The sequence below is a fragment of the Canis lupus genome, chromosome 17, assembly GCF_048164855.1.
Source record: "Canis lupus baileyi chromosome 17, mCanLup2.hap1, whole genome shotgun sequence".
NCBI lineage: Eukaryota > Metazoa > Chordata > Mammalia > Carnivora > Canidae > Canis > Canis lupus.
Genome location: NC_132854.1, coordinates 37,261,832 through 37,279,278, shown reverse-complemented (window position 1 = coordinate 37,279,278; position 17,447 = coordinate 37,261,832). Strand labels below are relative to the sequence as shown.

The following is a 17,447-nucleotide window of genomic DNA, read 5'->3' as shown; positions in this document are numbered from 1 at the left end:
TGTAGATCTTTCCTTCTGAGGCTGTCATTTATTTCCCTTAACCTTTCCTCATGGTCTTTTAATTGTTTTTCTCTTTTTTCCTCAGCTTCCTTCCTTGCCATCAACTTGTCTTCTATGTCACTCACTCTTTCTTTTACTTCATTAACCCTCGTGGTTAGGCCCTCCAGCTTAGATTGCATCTTATTTAATTGATTTTTAATTTCGGACTGATTAGATCTAAATTCTGCAGTCATGAAGTCTCTTGAATCCTTTATGCTTTTTTTCCAGAGCCACCAGTAGCTTTATAATTGTGCTTCTGAATTGGCTTTTTGACATCGAATTGTAATCCAAATTCTATAAGTCTGTGGCAGAGTGTACTGTTTCTGATTATTTCTTTTGTGGTGAGTTCTTCTTTCTAGTCATTTTGCTCAGTGCAGAGTGGCTAAAAACGAGTTGTACTGGAAAAAGGAAGAAAAACAAAAGGGGGAAAACAAACAAAAAACCAAGGAGGGGGCCTCTGGTTCTATATACTGTAAATCCCTCGACTTCCCCTGGAGCTTTCCAGTGCTGCTTGGTCAAGAACTTGCTCTTCCCCTGTCCTTCCAGCTGGTCTGCTGTGCTGATTCTCAGGTTTGTACACCTGGGGGCGCTGCCATGCCCCCTGCCAGGTGCATGGCTCAGTGGGAGCTGTTTATCCTGTGAGGCACCTGTTCCCTGGCAGCCCTGCTCCATCCCAGACACAGGGTGACACAAGCAGGGACAACCACACCAGCCGCGGCCAGCTCTCCAGTTTTGGAGTCAGCTCCCACAGTAACTACTGTAGTTCCCAATTTGCACTGGCCTGGATGCTCTGGGGGTGGGGGAGAAGCTCAGGGGCGCCCAGTGGCAGGAGCATCCTCGCTGTCCTGTGCCCTCCCCACCTCCATCTGTCCTGGGGCAGGGCAGGATTCTGGACTGTGTCCGTTTGGTGCCCTGGGGTCCAGGCCTGTGCCACTGGAATCGTGTTGGCGGGGCCGTGCAGCCCCCTCCACCCGGACCCGCCGCCTGAGCTGCTCCCGCGGCCCCGCTGGGTGTGCGCTGCAGCCCTTTACCAGCTCGCCCACTGTCTGTGGAGTGCTCTCCCCCGAGGCGCACTTCCTCGGCTAGTGACCCCGGGAGACTGGAGGCTCCACTGCCCCTCCTGCGGTTCTGCCCAAGTTCCCTGCTAAGCGCCTTTCTGTCTAGGAAGAATCCCATGCAGATTTTTAAAGTTCCTGCTTCTCTAGGGCTGGGCTTTACTGTCCTAGAGGCTTTCACCATCCCGCTTAGCCTGGCTCTTTGCGGGGGTGGGGGTGGGGCTCCCCGACCTGATTCTTTTTTATTTAATTATTTTTTCATCTTACTACCTTGTTAGAAGTGAAAACTCTTCTCTCTGTAGCATTCCAGCTGTTCTCTCTTTAAAATCTCAGGTCGAATTCGTAGGTTTTCAGGATAATTTGAAAGTTATCTAGGTAAGTTGTTGAGGACAGGTGACTTGGGGACCCTACTCCTCCGCTGTCTTGCCCCACCCCCAACATAGCCATAGTAATCTTTTGAAAAAGTATATTAAACTACCATATTCTTTCCCCTGCTAAAATACCTCCATGGCTCATTATTTATTAAGATTATTTTAGCCAGTTATCCCTAATCAAATGCAAGGTTCATATTATATACCACTGTCTTCTCATACCAGGATCGCACCTTCTATCCTTCTGTTTGGGAACTGTGAACAGGCCATACTTCCACCATGGGGCAATGCACATTGCTATTCTTTCCCCTTGGACTGTCCTTCCTTCCTTGTTCTTCTAGGTAAGTTACATTCATTCTTCATTAAGCAGCATCAGTGCCTCAGAGACTCTTCCCCGATACAACTGCCAAATTCGGTTGATAGTTCTTTTCATAGTTGCAGTTTTCTCTCTACTTGTATGATTATACATTGTTTTCAACACTAGATTGTGACTATGTTTATTATATCATTAAATATTAATAATACTTTAAGTGAATGATAGAATAAATGAATGAAGGGGAACCTAGGTGGCTCAGTTAACTAAGTGTCCAACTCTTGATCTCAGCTCAGGTCTTGATCTCAGAGTCATGAGTTCAAGCCCTGTGTTGGACTTCATTGCACCTACTTAGTTAGATAGATAGATAGATAGATAGATAGATAGATAGATAGATAGATGGGATCCCTGGGTGGCGCAGCGGTTTGGCACCTGCCTTTGGCCCAGGGCACGATCCTGGAGACCCGGGATCGAATCCCACGACCGGCTCCCGGTGCATGGAGCCTGCTTCTCCCTCTGCCTGTGTCTCTGCCTCTCTCTCACTGTGTGCCTATCATAAATAAATAAAAATTTAAAAAAAAGATAGATACATAGATACATAGATAGATAATAGGATAAAATAAGATAAAAAATTAATAAATCTTAAATTAATAAATCTTAGAGCCTCAAAAACTTTTCCTGAAAAATTTTCAGTTTATAATTTTTCCCTATAGTCAGTATTTTATTTATAGGAGATTATTTATTGGTTAGGTATTGGAAATCTATTTGAAAAGGTCAAAAGTTAAAATAATTGCTTTATTCTTTGTTCCATAAGTACTAAATTGTAAGATCTTTGTAGGTTTTATCTAAAAGAAGAACATGAAAATTTGGAAGCAGGGCCAGAGAAAGAGGAGGGAAAGCTCAAGGATATATTACTGAGATATATTCCTGAGATAAACTCTCTAAAACTAACTTCATTTATGACTGGTGGGTACTTTATACTGGTGGGTAGAAAGAACAAACCAGCTTTCTTCATTTTGTTTCTCAGTCTTTGCTTTTGGATTAAGAAGTGTGTATCTCACCCTTTCTGAAGTAGATTTAATGGAGAACAAGAATTACTAGTAGCCTCTGAAGATCTTATATTTATTTCACTGGTAGGAGAGATAGCACTGCATTTTGAACTGTTGGGGGAGTCTGTTCTTATGTTAGATACTTCAATTATCCCCTTTCTCCTTCAATCCATGCTCTGAGAGGTGACAGAATGGGTGATACTGGTGGAGAGGAAAGATTCAAACCAGCAAGTATCTGTTGCTCTGCAAGAATTTTCCATGAGCATCCATAATCTGCTGATTCATTTCTGCAATCCATTCCTGCATGCTGCTTGGTGTTAGAGATTTTGCTGCTGGAAAAGTAGCAGTCATGTCACTTAACATGACCTGTCTCTTGTTTGTTTAATTCCTGAAGTCCATCCCCTTGCTCTTCTCCCAGCCCAATATTATTCTGATGTGCCTGATAGCTGAATTCTGCATTGTCAACTCAGTAATTCATCCATGATGTCCTTTCTCTATATTGATGCCTCATTTGTTCTAAGCTATTCCCATCTTCCAGTATTGGGGGTTCTTCTGAGAAATTGAGGATTCTGGCTTGCTGAGTGAATGGGAACTGCAGAGGGGCTGCAAGAGATTAACAAAAGGATCCTGGGCTTTGTTCTCCAGATCTTCCCTCATGTGGGATTCTCCACCACTGAATGAAGAGGTAACTCTCTTTGTCTGAATTCTGATTGTCTGTGAGAATAGGTAAGGTCATCTCCTCTCACTTTTGTTGCTTCTCAATCATTTCCGTAGTTGGAGGAATTCGTGTATTAAGACAAGTTTGAACAGTCCTCCTTAATACATCTTGTAACGGAGATAATTCTAAATTGATCTTCTGCTTTGATGGTGTTATTTGATCTGCCAGACTCAAATATATGCTCTGTAAAACTGTTGGGCAGATTCACACTATTGTTATCGGGCAGGGGAGCGGGGGGAGGTTGGCATGTGAGATAGTTTAACAGGCAAATCTTCCTATGGAAACTCAACCAGTTCTTCCTCTCTGAACATCAATGGCACAGAGACATTGGCATTTACAACAGAGCCCTCTAATTTATCTATAGTTTTCCTACTCATGGATCCCCTTTCTGATGCCTGACTTTCTTTGTTGCTATTTATTAAAGGACAGTTCTTCACGGCCTGTGTAATATAAGTTGCCCATCTGTTGTGACCATGTACTGCTGAAGTCTTGACTGGGTAACAGTATTTTCTTCTTTAAGAAGAGAAATTTTAGCTGTAAGCGCTCAGTGAGCTCTCCATGATCACCTAACACTTGTTCCAGTTGCTGCCTTGTCTCTACTTTATACAGTTGGAGCTCACTTTCTTTAAGGTACCAAACCAGGAAATAGAGGGAGCTCACCAGTGACAGAGTAAAGTCTATTGGACTGGCTACTCTGTAGTTGCTTGACTTCAGGTCCTGTCCACCATTTGTATTCTTCCGTTTAGTGTTCCACTTCATGTTTCATGTGTTTGAGGGCATCCAACCTGGATTTATTGCTATTTGGTAAGTCTGTGGAGCTGTGCCAGCTGCTAAGGTGTTTTTCTTCTGCTTGGAAGGAGCACACAAATCCAATTTTCCTTTCACTTTAACAACTGGTTTTGCTTCCTTGAGTTTAACACTTATCCCATAATATAGCTTGAATCTAGAGTCTCAGTAGATTCTTCAGACTGAAGCCTGGTGTGGATTTTCTTGACAGCATTGGTAGCATTCATAGACAGCTTTCTGTTCCCCTGATGGAAGGGACAGATGATGGAGCTCCTGGAGGGGTTTTTATTTGTGACTGTGTTGCTATTTTCTGCTGAATATCATCAGTCCACGGTTTATTAATTAACTCAGAATTATCTTCCTTTAGTTGGTGGAGAAACCTGGCTGCACTGCTCTTTGAGAGTTTAGAATTATCCAATTCATTCTAACTTTTTTCTGACTGGCTATTAACAGTTGCTGCTTCTTCATCATAATCTACTTCATTAAGAGCCTGAGGCTCCATGACAGATTCACTAAGAATGTTGTGGGTGACACGGTCTTGATTTGCCATGATGAGACCTTGAGAAGAATCAGGAGCCATTGTTATATTCAGAAATCCTGTGTGCCTACAAGAATCTAAGTTGATTCTAGTATATGTATAATGCCAGAAGATAGTTCTTCCTGGGTTTCCCTGAGTTTTCTTTTTCTTTTTCTTTTTCTTTTTTCCTGTATACTTCAGGTCTTCATAGGAAAGGAATTACAGAACATTTCACTCCCTGGACACATTTCAGGATAGTAAAAATTATTGTCTTCCTGAAGATTTGCTTACATTTCAGAGTAATAATGATAATAGATATACCATCCCCTGAGTAACATCTGATTAAAGTTCAGTGTAACAAACCAAGAGATCTTCCTCTCCTCAGATCATAAAACACTAACATTTTAGATTAAAATAGAGTCTTTTGACACAAAGAGATGGAAAAATATTCCATCCTCATGGATTGGAAGAATTAATATTGTGAAAATGTCAATGTTACCCAGAGCAATTTACACATTTAATGCAATCCCTATCAAAATACCATGGACTTTCTTCAGAGAGTTAGAACAAATTATTTTAAGATTTGTGTGGAATCAGAAAAGACCCCGAATAGCCAGGGGAATTTTAAAAAAGAAAACCATATCTGGGGGCATCACAATGCCAGATTTCAGGTTGTACTACAAAGCTGTGGTCATCAAGACTGTGTGGTACTGGCACAAAAACAGACACATAGATCAATGGAACAGAATAGAGAACCCAGAAGTGGACCCTGAACTTTATGGGCAACTAATATTCGATAAAGGAGGAAAGACTATCCATTGGAAGAAAGACAGTCTCTTCAATAAATGGTGCTGGGAAAATTGGACATCCACATGCAGAAGAATGAAACTAGACCACTCTCTTTCACCATACACAAAGATAAACCAAAATGGATGAAAGATCTAAATGTGAGACAAGATTCCATCAAAATCCTAGAGGAGAATACAGGCAACACCCTTTTTGAACTCAGCCACAGTAACTTCTTGCAAGATACATCCACGAAGGCAAAAGAAACAAAAGCAAAAATGAACTATTGGGACTTCATCAAGATAAGAAGCTTTTGCACAGCAAAGGATACAGTCAACAAAACTAAAAGACAGCCTACAGAATGGGAGAAGATATTTGCAAATGACATATCAGATAAAGGGCTAGTTTCCAAGATCTATAAAGAACTTATTAAACTCCACACCAAAGAAACAAACAATCCAATCATGAAATGGGCAAAAGACATGAAGAGAAATCTCACAGAGGAAGACATAGACATGGCCAACAAGCACATGAGAAAATGCTCCACATCACTTGCCATCAGGGAAATACAAATCAAAACCACAATGAGATACCACCTCACACCAGTGAGAATGGGGAAAATTAACAAGGCAGGAAACCACAAATGTTGGAGAGGATGTGGAGAAAAGGGAACCCTCATACACTGTTGGTGGGAATGTGAACTGGTGCAGTCACTCTGGAAAACTGTGTGGAGGTTCCTCAAAGAGTTAAAAATAGACCTGCCCTGCGACCCAGCAATTGCACTGTTGGGGATTTACCCCAAAGATACAGATGCAATGAAACGCCGGGACACCTGCACCCCGATGTTTCTAGCAGCAATGTCCACGATAGCCAAACTGTGGAAGGAGCCTCGGTGTCCAACGAAAGATGAATGGATAAAGAAGATGTGGTTTATGTATACAATGGAATATTACTCAGCAATTAGAAACGACAAATACCCACCATTTGCTTCAACGTGGATGGAACTGGAGGGTATTATGCTGAGTGAAGTAAGTCAATCGGAGAAGGACAAACGTCATATGTTCTCATTCATTTGGGGAATATAAATAATAGTGAAAGGGAATATAAGGGAAGGGAGAAGAAATGTGTGGGAAATATCAGAAATGGAGACAGAACATGAGAGATTCCTAACTCTGGGAAACGAACTAGGGGTGGTGGAAGGGGAGGAGGGTGGGGGTGGGGGTGAATGGGTGACGGGCACTGAGGGGGGCACTTGATGGGATGAGCACTGGGTGTTATTCTGTATGTTGGTAAATTGAACACCAATAAAAAAATAAATTTATTATAAAAAAATAAATAAATAAAATAGAGTCTTTTTTCACCACAGGGCTAATGGGGTATATGTATCAGCTTCCCAATATGAGCACTAAGTGATACAATTTTGGATCACCTGTCCTGTGATATGAATCCACTGTGTGGATACCTGATTCTCACTGTAGGCAATTGACTGATTGTTTATGTCCTCCTAAAATTCATTTGTTGAAAGCTAACACCAATGTGATTTAGGAGGCTGAGCCTTTGAGGGTGATTAGGTCATAAGGGTGGAGCCCTCATTAGTGAGGTTAGTGCCCTATAAAAGAGGCTTCAGAGAGCTCCCTCCCCACTTCCACCATGTGAAGACAAGGCAAGAAGATAGCTGTCTATGAACCAGGAAGTGGGCTCTCACCAGATGCCAAATCTGCTGGGGATCTTGGACTTCTCAGCTTCCAGAACTATGAGGAATAAATTTCTGCTATCTATAAGTGTGAGTTATACATGGCCTGTTTCTCTGCAATTTGATACTTCTGTCAGGATATGCATGAAATTACATAGATTAACTTATTAACTTACAAGTAGGATAAAGTCTCAGACCCTTCACACTTTCTGACTTAACATGTTACATAAAATATCCTACATAAACAAACATAAGTACCTGTTTCTCAAAAAAGAATAACATCAGTCTCAATGATGTCCTTAGTGTTTAGATTTTTTTTCCCCTCAAGTTCTTGGTGTCTATGGCTTTTGGTTTATCATACTATTCAAAAAGCAAGCAAGCATCAATCGCTGTTTTATAAATCAACAAACTAAGTTGAAAAAGCATAAACTACCACATGTATATAATAATCTGGCATATATGCAATGACTTCTGCCACATATTTGGGGATCCCACAGGTGGTTCCAATAGGGAGAGCATTCTTTCCACTGCTAATTTGGCACTACCCAATTGGAATTGAGTTTTGCTCAAATAAGTCATAAAATGTTTAATATACCTCAGTTTATCTTTTAACCATACAAACTTGTTAATTGTATTCCTCAGTTTAATAAAAAAAACAAACATTTCTGTTGTGGGTTTGACTGTCTCCATAATTTGTATATCAGTTCTAACTTGTTCCCATTTTGGTAGGCAGGGGAATAGGTTTGCCCTTCTAAACAATAAATATTTCATTAAGAAGTGTCAGTGTCTTTTTGAACTGATAGAGAAAGACCTATAGAACTCTATTTTACTTTCAAAATTGCTATTATCTTCTACAAAGGAGCAGATACTGTCTGAACATAAGAAGAATATCAAAATAATGATGCCTATTTAAAAAATATTCTGGATTTATAAAGCCAAGAAGATATTATCACTTGAAACATCCAAGCAGAAACAGTATAGCTATCATCATTTAAAATGATGGACTAGATAATTTCAAAGGTTTCTTTCTACTCTAAGAACATATTTTATAATTGTGTCAGATAATCTTTCTGTTGCATCCATTCTGAAATTGTGCACAACACTGATTTCAAAGTATGTTTCTCTTTCAGTTCTCCCTATCTCAGTGAATGGTACCAATACCATTATGCTTCAACAGCTTAGAAACCCACGCATCACTCTTTTTACCTCTTACCTATAAATAGAATCCATCACTAATCCCTTTGATGGATACTCCAATTTATTCACATATGTTTCATCTTCACCATCACTAACCCCATGCAAGATACAATCATCTCTTACCTAAACTATTGAATTACTTCTGTCTGAACTACAAATGGAACTCAAGCCTCAAGGTCACAATGTGAGAAAATACATATTTAAAGCATTTATGCTAATCTTATGAAAATAAACACACTATAAATTCACATTTCTTTTAGTACATGTATATTTACATTATCTTATGTCCAATCCTCATAATGTAATCTAAATAGCGTCCTCCTCTAATATATCATATTCTAAGCTATCATTCATTCTTTCTTTCTTTCTTTGTTCTTGATCTGGGGCACTGGGGAAGAGAGAAGTTTTGGGAGGGAAGCAAAGAATTTTATGTGACTTGTTACCAAAAGTCCAAAAGAAGTCTAATCTTTATATATATTAAAATTAATGTGAATGTTCTGTTCTTCACAGCGGCTCATGTGGATTAGCAAATTACATTGATAATGACTTTAGGCAACTGTGATTTCATAAATGTTATTAGGAAAAAAGTTCTCCAGATGGGTTTAAGTACTATCCTTTAGTATTAGTTCTTAAAAGGGCATATGTTATAAAAGTTCATCCTGAATTATCAGAAGTGACCATGAAATTTGCCATGCCAATACTTAATCCATCCCAGAAGTGATATTCTTTTGTCAAGTTTAAATGATACTAATATATATATACTCCTTTTGTCTCCTTAGTAAATGACACTATTGAGGATATGATTGTCCAGTGAAGTCAATGTCACTAACACAGTGAAACGTACTTTGTCACTCATATCTAATAGAGAAGGTCACTGAACTGTATTAAAATTAAATCTGCATTTTATTTCCTGGAATAGATAGAATATGAGCAGAAACTGAGCTCTAGTAATTCCAATTTTGGGGAAAAATAGTTCTTTACTATTTCAAAAAGTTTTTGAGGGCAAAGAAACTTTAGATGGGATTTTTTTTTTTTTTAAGTAATGAATCAAATGCGTTTTTGCTGGGAACTCTTTTAAACATTAAATTGTAAGAAATGGACGCATTCCTAGAAAGCCACAAACGACCAAAACTGGAACAGGAAGAAATAGAAAACCTTAACAGGCCAATAACCAGGGAGGAAATTGAAGCAGTCATCAAAAACCTCCCAAGACACAAGAGTCCAGGGCCAGATGGCTTCCCAGGGGAATTTTATCAAACGTTTAAAGAAGAAACCATACCTATCCTCCTAAAGCTGTTTGGAAAGATAGAAAGAGATGGAGTACTTCCAAATTCGTTCTATGAGGCCAGCATCACCCTAATTCCAAAACCAGACAAAGAGCCCACCAAAAAGGAGAATACAGACCAATATCCCTGATGAACATGGATGTAAAAATTCTCAACAAGATACTGGCCAATAGGATCCACCAGTACATTAAGAAAATTATTCACCATGACCAAGTAGGATTTATCCCTGGGACACAAGGCTGGTTCAACACTTGTAAAACAATCAATGTGATTCATCATATCAGCAAGAGAAAAACCAAGAACCATATGATCCTCTCATTAGATGCAGAGAAAGCATTTGACAAAATACAGCATCCATTCCTGATCAAAACTCTTCAGAGTGTAGGGATAGAGGGAACATTCCTCGACATCTTAAAAGCCATCTATGAAAAGCCCACAGCAAATATCATTCTCAATGGGGAAGCACTGGGAGCCTTTCCCCTAAGATCAGGAACAAGACAGGGATGTCCACTCTCACCACTGCTGTTCAACATAGTACTGGAAGTCCTAGCCTCAGCAATCAGACAACAAAAAGACATTAAAGGCATTCAAATTGGCAAAGAAGAAGTCAAACTCTCCCTCTTCGCCGATGACATGATACTCTACATAGAAAACCCAAAAGTCTCCACCCCAAGATTGCTAGAACTCATACAGCAATTCGGTAGCGTGGCAGGATACAAAATCAATGCCCAGAAATCAGTGGCATTTCTATACACTAACAATGAGACTGAAGAAAGAGAAATTAAGGAGTCAATCCCATTTACAATTGCACCCAAAAGCATAAGATACCTAGGAATAAACCTAACCAAAGAGGTAAAGGATCTATACCCTCAAAACTATAGAACACTTCTGAAAGAAATTGAGGAAGACACAAAGAGATGGAAAAATATTCCATGCTCATGGATTGGCAGAATTAATATTGTGAAAATGTCAATGTTACCCAGGGCAATTTACACATTTAATGCAATCCCTATCAAAATACCATGGACTTTCTTCAGAGAGTTAGAACAAATTATTTTAAGATTTGTGTGGAATCAGAAAAGACCCCGAATAGCCAGGGGAATTTTAAAAAAGAAAACCATATCTGGGGGCATCACAATGCCAGATTTCAGGTTGTACTACAAAGCTGTGGTCATCAAGACAGTGTGGTACTGGCACAAAAACAGAAACATAGATCAATGGAACAGAATAGAGAACCCAGAAGTGGACCCTGAACTTTATGGTCAACTAATATTCGATAAAGGAGGAAAGACTATCCATTGGAAGAAAGACAGTCTCTTCAATAAATGGTGCTGGGAAAATTGGACATCCACATGCAGAAGAATGCAACTAGACCACTCTCTTTCACCATACACAAGGATAAACTCAAAATGGATGAATGATCTAAATGTGAGACAAGATTCCATCAAAATCCTAGAGAAAAACACAGGCAACACCCTTTTTGAACTCGGCCATAGTAACTTCTTGCAAGATACATCCACGAAGGCAAAAGAAACAAAAGCAAAAATGAACTATTGGGACTTCATCAAGATAAGAAGCTTTTGCACAGCAAAGGATACAGTCAACAAAACTAAAAGACAGCCTACAGAATGGGAGAAGATATTTGCAAATGACATATCAGATAAAGGGCTAGTTTCCAAGATCTATAAAGAACTTATTAAACTCCACACCAAAGAAACAAACAATCCAATCATGAAATGGGCAAAAGACATGAAGAGAAATCTCACAGAGGAAGACATAGACATGGCCAACAAGCACATGAGAAAATGCTCCGCATCACTTGCCATCAGGGAAATACAAATCAAAACCACAATGAGATACCACCTCACACCAGTGAGAATGGGGAAAATTAACAAGGCAGGAAACCACAAATGTTGGAGAGGATGCGGAGAAAAGGGAACCCTCTTACACTGTTGGTGGGAATGTGAACTGGTGCAGCCACTCTGGAAAACTGTGTGGAGGTTCCTCAAAGAGTTAAAAATAGACCTGCCCTGCGACCCAGCAATTGCACTGTTGGGGATTTACCCCAAAGATACAGATGCAATGAAACGCCGGGACACCTGCACCCTGATGTTTATAGCAGCAATGTCCACGATAGCCAAACTGTGGAAGGAGCCTCGGTGTCCAACGAAAGATGAATGGATAAAGAAGATATGGTTTATGTATACAATGGAATATTACTCAGCTATTAGAAATGACAAATACCCACCATTTGCTTCAACGTGGATGGAACTGGAGGGTATTATGCTGAGTGAAGTAAGTCAATCAGAGAAGGACAAACATTATATGTTCTCATTCATTGGGGGAATATAAATAATAGTGAAAGGGAATATAAGGGAAGGGAGAAGAAATGTGTGGGAAATATCAGAAAGGGAGACAGAACGTAAAGACTGCTAACTCTGGGAAACGAACTAGGGGTGGTAGAAGGGGAGGAGGGCGGGGGGTGGGAGTGAATGGGTGACGGGCACTGAGGGTTATTCTGTATGTTAGTAAATTGAACACCAATAAAAAATAAAAAAAATAAACATTAAATTGTACCTATGCAATAAGCTCAGGGGTATAGCTTGCAGTTTCTTCCCCCTTCCTGGCTTTTTTCTTTTTTCTTTTTCTTTTCTTTTTTTTTTTTTTTTTTTTTTAGTTAGTCAAACTGCCCAGGATGAAGATTTTAAAGATTTCATCTCAAACACTCTTACATAGTTAAGTGTGGCCCTGTAACTAAATTTTGGCTAATAAGGTAAAGACAGAAGTGCTCTATGTCAGGTTCTTGGAATTTCAATAGCTCACATCAGTGCTTTGTTGTTATTAGGTGTCTTTTCCTGGCTCCTGCTGCCTTTATACAGATAGGGTGACAGACTGTTAAAGCCCCCAGGTTCCCCAAATGGAAAACCAAGAGAGCCCAAGTATATGGACAATGGAATGGAGGGAGGCTGGGTATCTGCAGGCTCTGTGATAGAGTTGCTATATACCAAGCATGGGCCTGCATATCTTCAGATTTTATATATACTAGAAACAGACTCTTATCATCTCTGGTTTAGAACACTTTGATTTCAGTGCTTTCACTAAAATCTAATCCCAGTAGATATAGTGACATTTCATGGAATAAAGATATTCAGGTTAATGTAATGTGATAAAAATTATTTGTTATAAGTCTTTAACAGTTTAAGTACAGAAACAAAATAAACATTCGAAACTTCTACAACAATTAGCATCCATGTGATGCTTTTATTGTATTTTGCAAAGATATTCATCTGTATTAGACAGGAAAAAAAATTAATTAGAGATCCTTATCACAGATAATTTGAGACCACTTAGGCAACATTTATTATGTGTACGTGTGTATGCATGTGTATGTAATTATTATTTCCATTCATGAATAAATATCTAATGGAAGACAGGCTTTGTCTGAGGAGCTTAAAATTGTTCAACAGGTATGAAGTCATTCTGTGTCTGCTCTTAGTTTCTATCAGCCCTGAAAGATAAGTAGGAAACCACTTTAGCTACTCCTGGAATTATACTTCCTGCACCAATCATGTACCAAAACCTAGATAGGAGAAGAGTCCCAAGTATCTGTGTGAGTCTTAAGACTCTAATAGAAATAGTAAGGGCATCCCCAGTGGCTCAGCAGGTTAGCGCCTCCTTCAGCCCAGGGCAGGATCCTGGAGACCCAGGATTGAGTCCCACGTCGGACTCCCTGCATGGAGCCTGCTTCTCCCTCTGCCTGTGTCTCTGCCTCTCTCTCATTCTGTGTCTCTCATGAATAAATAAGTAAAATCTTAAAAAAAAAAAAAAAGGAGTAGTAAGAATATCTTGTGCTAACATCTTGGTCCTGGGGAATCATTGAAGTTCATGGTATGAGTTTATAATGATAGGTCCAACTGTAGAGAAATATCCGTCACTTAACAAGTTAACTTTGGTCAAAGAAAAGGTCAATATAAATGACAGACAGTTTTTCAGTAACCCAAATGGATAGAGTTCAAGGTAAAACATTTTTCTAGAAGATGTGAGATGTAATTGCTGAAAGGCAGAGACAGGAGGGTGGGGCAAGTGAGGGACAGGAGAGAAAGGGAAGGAGGGAGAGAGATAATGAGTAAGAATGAAAGTTATTATATTCTCTATAGCTTCTACAAGTGTATGGTGATAGTGCAATTTCATACTAGGAAGAAGTTTAAATAGGCAATGGCTAATTTATGAAATTGTTGTATCATACCATAGCAAAGAGGGAAATAAAACTTAAGTATAATAATCACCATTCTTCTACAAAAAAATATTATTCCCCCCCCTCCTCAAATAGTCTTTACAAAAAAAGAAAAGCAGGTGATGAAGGCTTCACAAATCACAGAATGTTCTTATTTTTTGTCTTCATGATTTTCCAGACAATGTGCAATTCATTTCAATTTTCTTCTTTTATTTATTGCTCAATTTTGTTTTTTTTTTCTTATTTGCTATTGAAGGTTGCTTTATAAAGTCTATCAAATATACAATTTACTGGGAATTCCAGCCTATGGTTTTACTGCCGACTACGAACAATACAGACAAGAAAAAAAAGAGAGAGAGAGAGAAACAGTTTTATTATTAGCTACCGCCACTTAAAGATAAACCATGGCTCAGTTATTAAGGAGAATTGGATGTCTTTTCCAATCAGATATGGAAGAATGTAATTCTTTTTAAAAATTTTTTTTTATTAGAGTTCAATTTGCCAACATTTAGCATAACACCCAGTGCTCATCCTGCCAAGTGCCCCCCCTTAGTGCCCATCACCCAGTCACTCCAACACCCCGCTCACCTCCCTTTCCACTACCCCTTGTTTGTTTCCCAGAGTTAGCTGTCTCTCATGTTTTATCACCCTCACTGATATTTTCACTCATTTTCTCTCCTTTCCCCTTATTCCCTTTCACTAATTTTTATATCCCCCAAATGAATGAGACCATATAATGTCCTTTTCCGATTGACTTACTTCACTCAGCATAATATCCTCCAGTTCCATCCACGTTGAAGCAAATGGTGGGTATCTGTCATTTCTAATGGCTGAGTAATATTCCATTGTATACATAGACTACATCTTCTTTATCCCTCTTTCAATGGACACTGAGGCTCCTTCCACAGTTTGGCTATTGTGGACATTGATAGAATACTCCCAGCCAAGATGGATTTAATTGTGCAGAATTGATATATATGTATGTTCCAGTTACTAATTTAAAGTGTATAGAATATTTTAATATATAATTTTTGTAAAGAACTGGGATTTTTATACTACAGTATTTGTAATTAATGTGTGGACCTTGCTGCTATAAACATTGGGGTGCAGGTGTCCTGGCGTTTCATTGCATCTGTATCTTTGGGGTAAATCCCCAACAGTGCAATTGCTGGGTCATAGGGCAGATCTATTTTTAACTCTGAGGAACCTCCACACAGTTTTCCAGAGTGGCTGTACCAGTTCACATTCCCACCAACAGTGCAAGAGGGTTCCCCTTTCTCCGCATCCTCTCCAACTTTGGTTGTTTTGTGTCTTATTAATTATCACCAGAATGTAATTCTTGAGGGTAAATAATATTTAAGTAAGAAAGGTATAAATATAATTAAATTACAGTTCTCAGAACATGGAAAACAGTGATGTTTCTCATATAAACAAAAACAGTAGTGATATACTGTACCTGAGATATGTATGTATGTATATGTATTTATTTATTAGAGAGAGAGAGAGTGAGAGGTAGAGGCAGAGGGAGAAAGAAGCAACTTCCTTCTGAGCAGGGAGCCAGCACAATCTCAATTCCTGAGATCATGACCTGAAACAAAGGCAGACACTTAATCAACTGAAGCACCCAGGTGCCCCATACCTGAGATACTTTTAAAAGGAGTAAAGAGAAATAAAATTCGGTTAAAATTAAATAAATAATATAATTGGAATAATTGAATGTGTCTAATACAGGTAATGACTAATCTTTATTATGTACTTATTTTCTTTCAGATATTGTCTTAAATCATATGAAAGATTAATAACCCCATTTCACAGATAGAAGCTTACTCCTATTTTATATGGCTCTCTAGTCAATAAGTTCATATTGGAACAGGGGGAAAAAAGGAAGGAAAAAAAAAGCAAAACTATATAGTAAATAGTAAATAATAAATAATAAAATAATAATAAACCAGCAACAATAACAAGAAAATATATTTTAAAGAACCAGAAATGAAAATGTAGAGAAGGAAAAGTTTTCCCTTTATCCTCTAGGGTCCCTGGATGAATCTAAAAATTAAATTGGTGAAGATAGATTAACAGGAGAAAAGCATACAAATTTTATTTAATATAAAGTTTTACATGGCATGGGAGCCTTCCTAAGGAAGGCTTAAACCTATGTACTTTTACGCTAAGTTTTGTGTACCAAAGAAACACTATGTACTTTAAAGATAGGTTTGATGAAGAGTAGATAGCTGTGAAGGAATATGATAAGTTGAGGAGTGTGAGGTCATTGTAGTAAACCAGGGGAACTGGTTTACTAGCGAACTTTCTAGCACATTCAGTCTGTTTATTGAGATTCTTCATGGTGGACTTTGTCTTCAAAGATAACGATACTCTTTTCTTCTGGGTATGAGGAAGGCACCTCTCATTTGAGGGTTTTATGACCTGTTTCAGAAGGACAAGGGGCTGGGAGAGAAGGTCCATGTTGCCTTCCTGCATCTGCCATATTCTCAAATTCCTTCAACTTAAAATATTCAATGTGTGAAGGTGCTATATCTTGGGGTAATGTGTCATGAACCTTTTCAAAATCTACATTTATGCTAATGTTAGGTAGATTTTGAATACTGGGAGATGTGACATTGGAGATTTTTTTTTTTTTTTAACTGAAATACAGCTACAATGTTGGCAGGTATTACCACTTCAAAAACTCTCAGGCAATCACTATACATTTCTATAAAAGAACTTGAGGAATCTGAGAGGATTATCAGTTTCCTTATAAACATTATACAACTAATTTATATTTTAACAAACTGAAAAAATATTTTTTAAAGATTTTATTCATGAGAGACACAGAGAGAGAGAGGCAGAGACATAGGCAGAGAGAGAGAAGTAGGCTCCCTGTAGGGAGCCTGATGTAGGACTCTATCCTAGGACTCTAAGATCACTACCTGAGCCAAAGGCAGATCATCAACCACTGAACCACCCAGATGCCCCTAACAAACTGAAAATATTGACAGTCTGCACCACTGTTAAATACAAACATGGCATTTGTAACAGGGATCTCGAGCTTGCTATCCCTTTTGAAGAGTACCCTAAGAAACATCAGGATGACATCAGAAATAAAAGAAAAGAACTTAGAAAACTTACGGTATTCAAAAGGAGAAAATTTGAAAAATAAAACTGTAACTAGTCTGTAAACATAGCTGTTTCCAAAAGACTGCTGTTGGAGTTTAAAATAGAAGAGCTCATTAAATGCCTAATAATTTAGGGCAATCATTTTGACATTTTAATCTTTTTTTTTCTCTATGATATTAAAATAAGAGATTTGAATAGAAGAAATCTTGTGAGTTCAGTACAGGAAGGAAGACTATAAGCAAATTAATTTAATTTGCTTGTTAATTAGTTAATTAAGAAAATGTTAGAA

General features: G+C 38.5%; 1 pseudogene; it reads right to left on the bottom strand.

Annotated features, from left to right (window-relative positions):
• Nucleotides 1-2,731: 2,731 nt before the first annotated feature.
• LOC140607760 (spindle and centriole-associated protein 1 pseudogene) lies at nt 2,732-16,507 on the bottom strand (annotated as a pseudogene).
• Between the last annotated feature and the right edge of the window lie 940 nt (nt 16,508-17,447).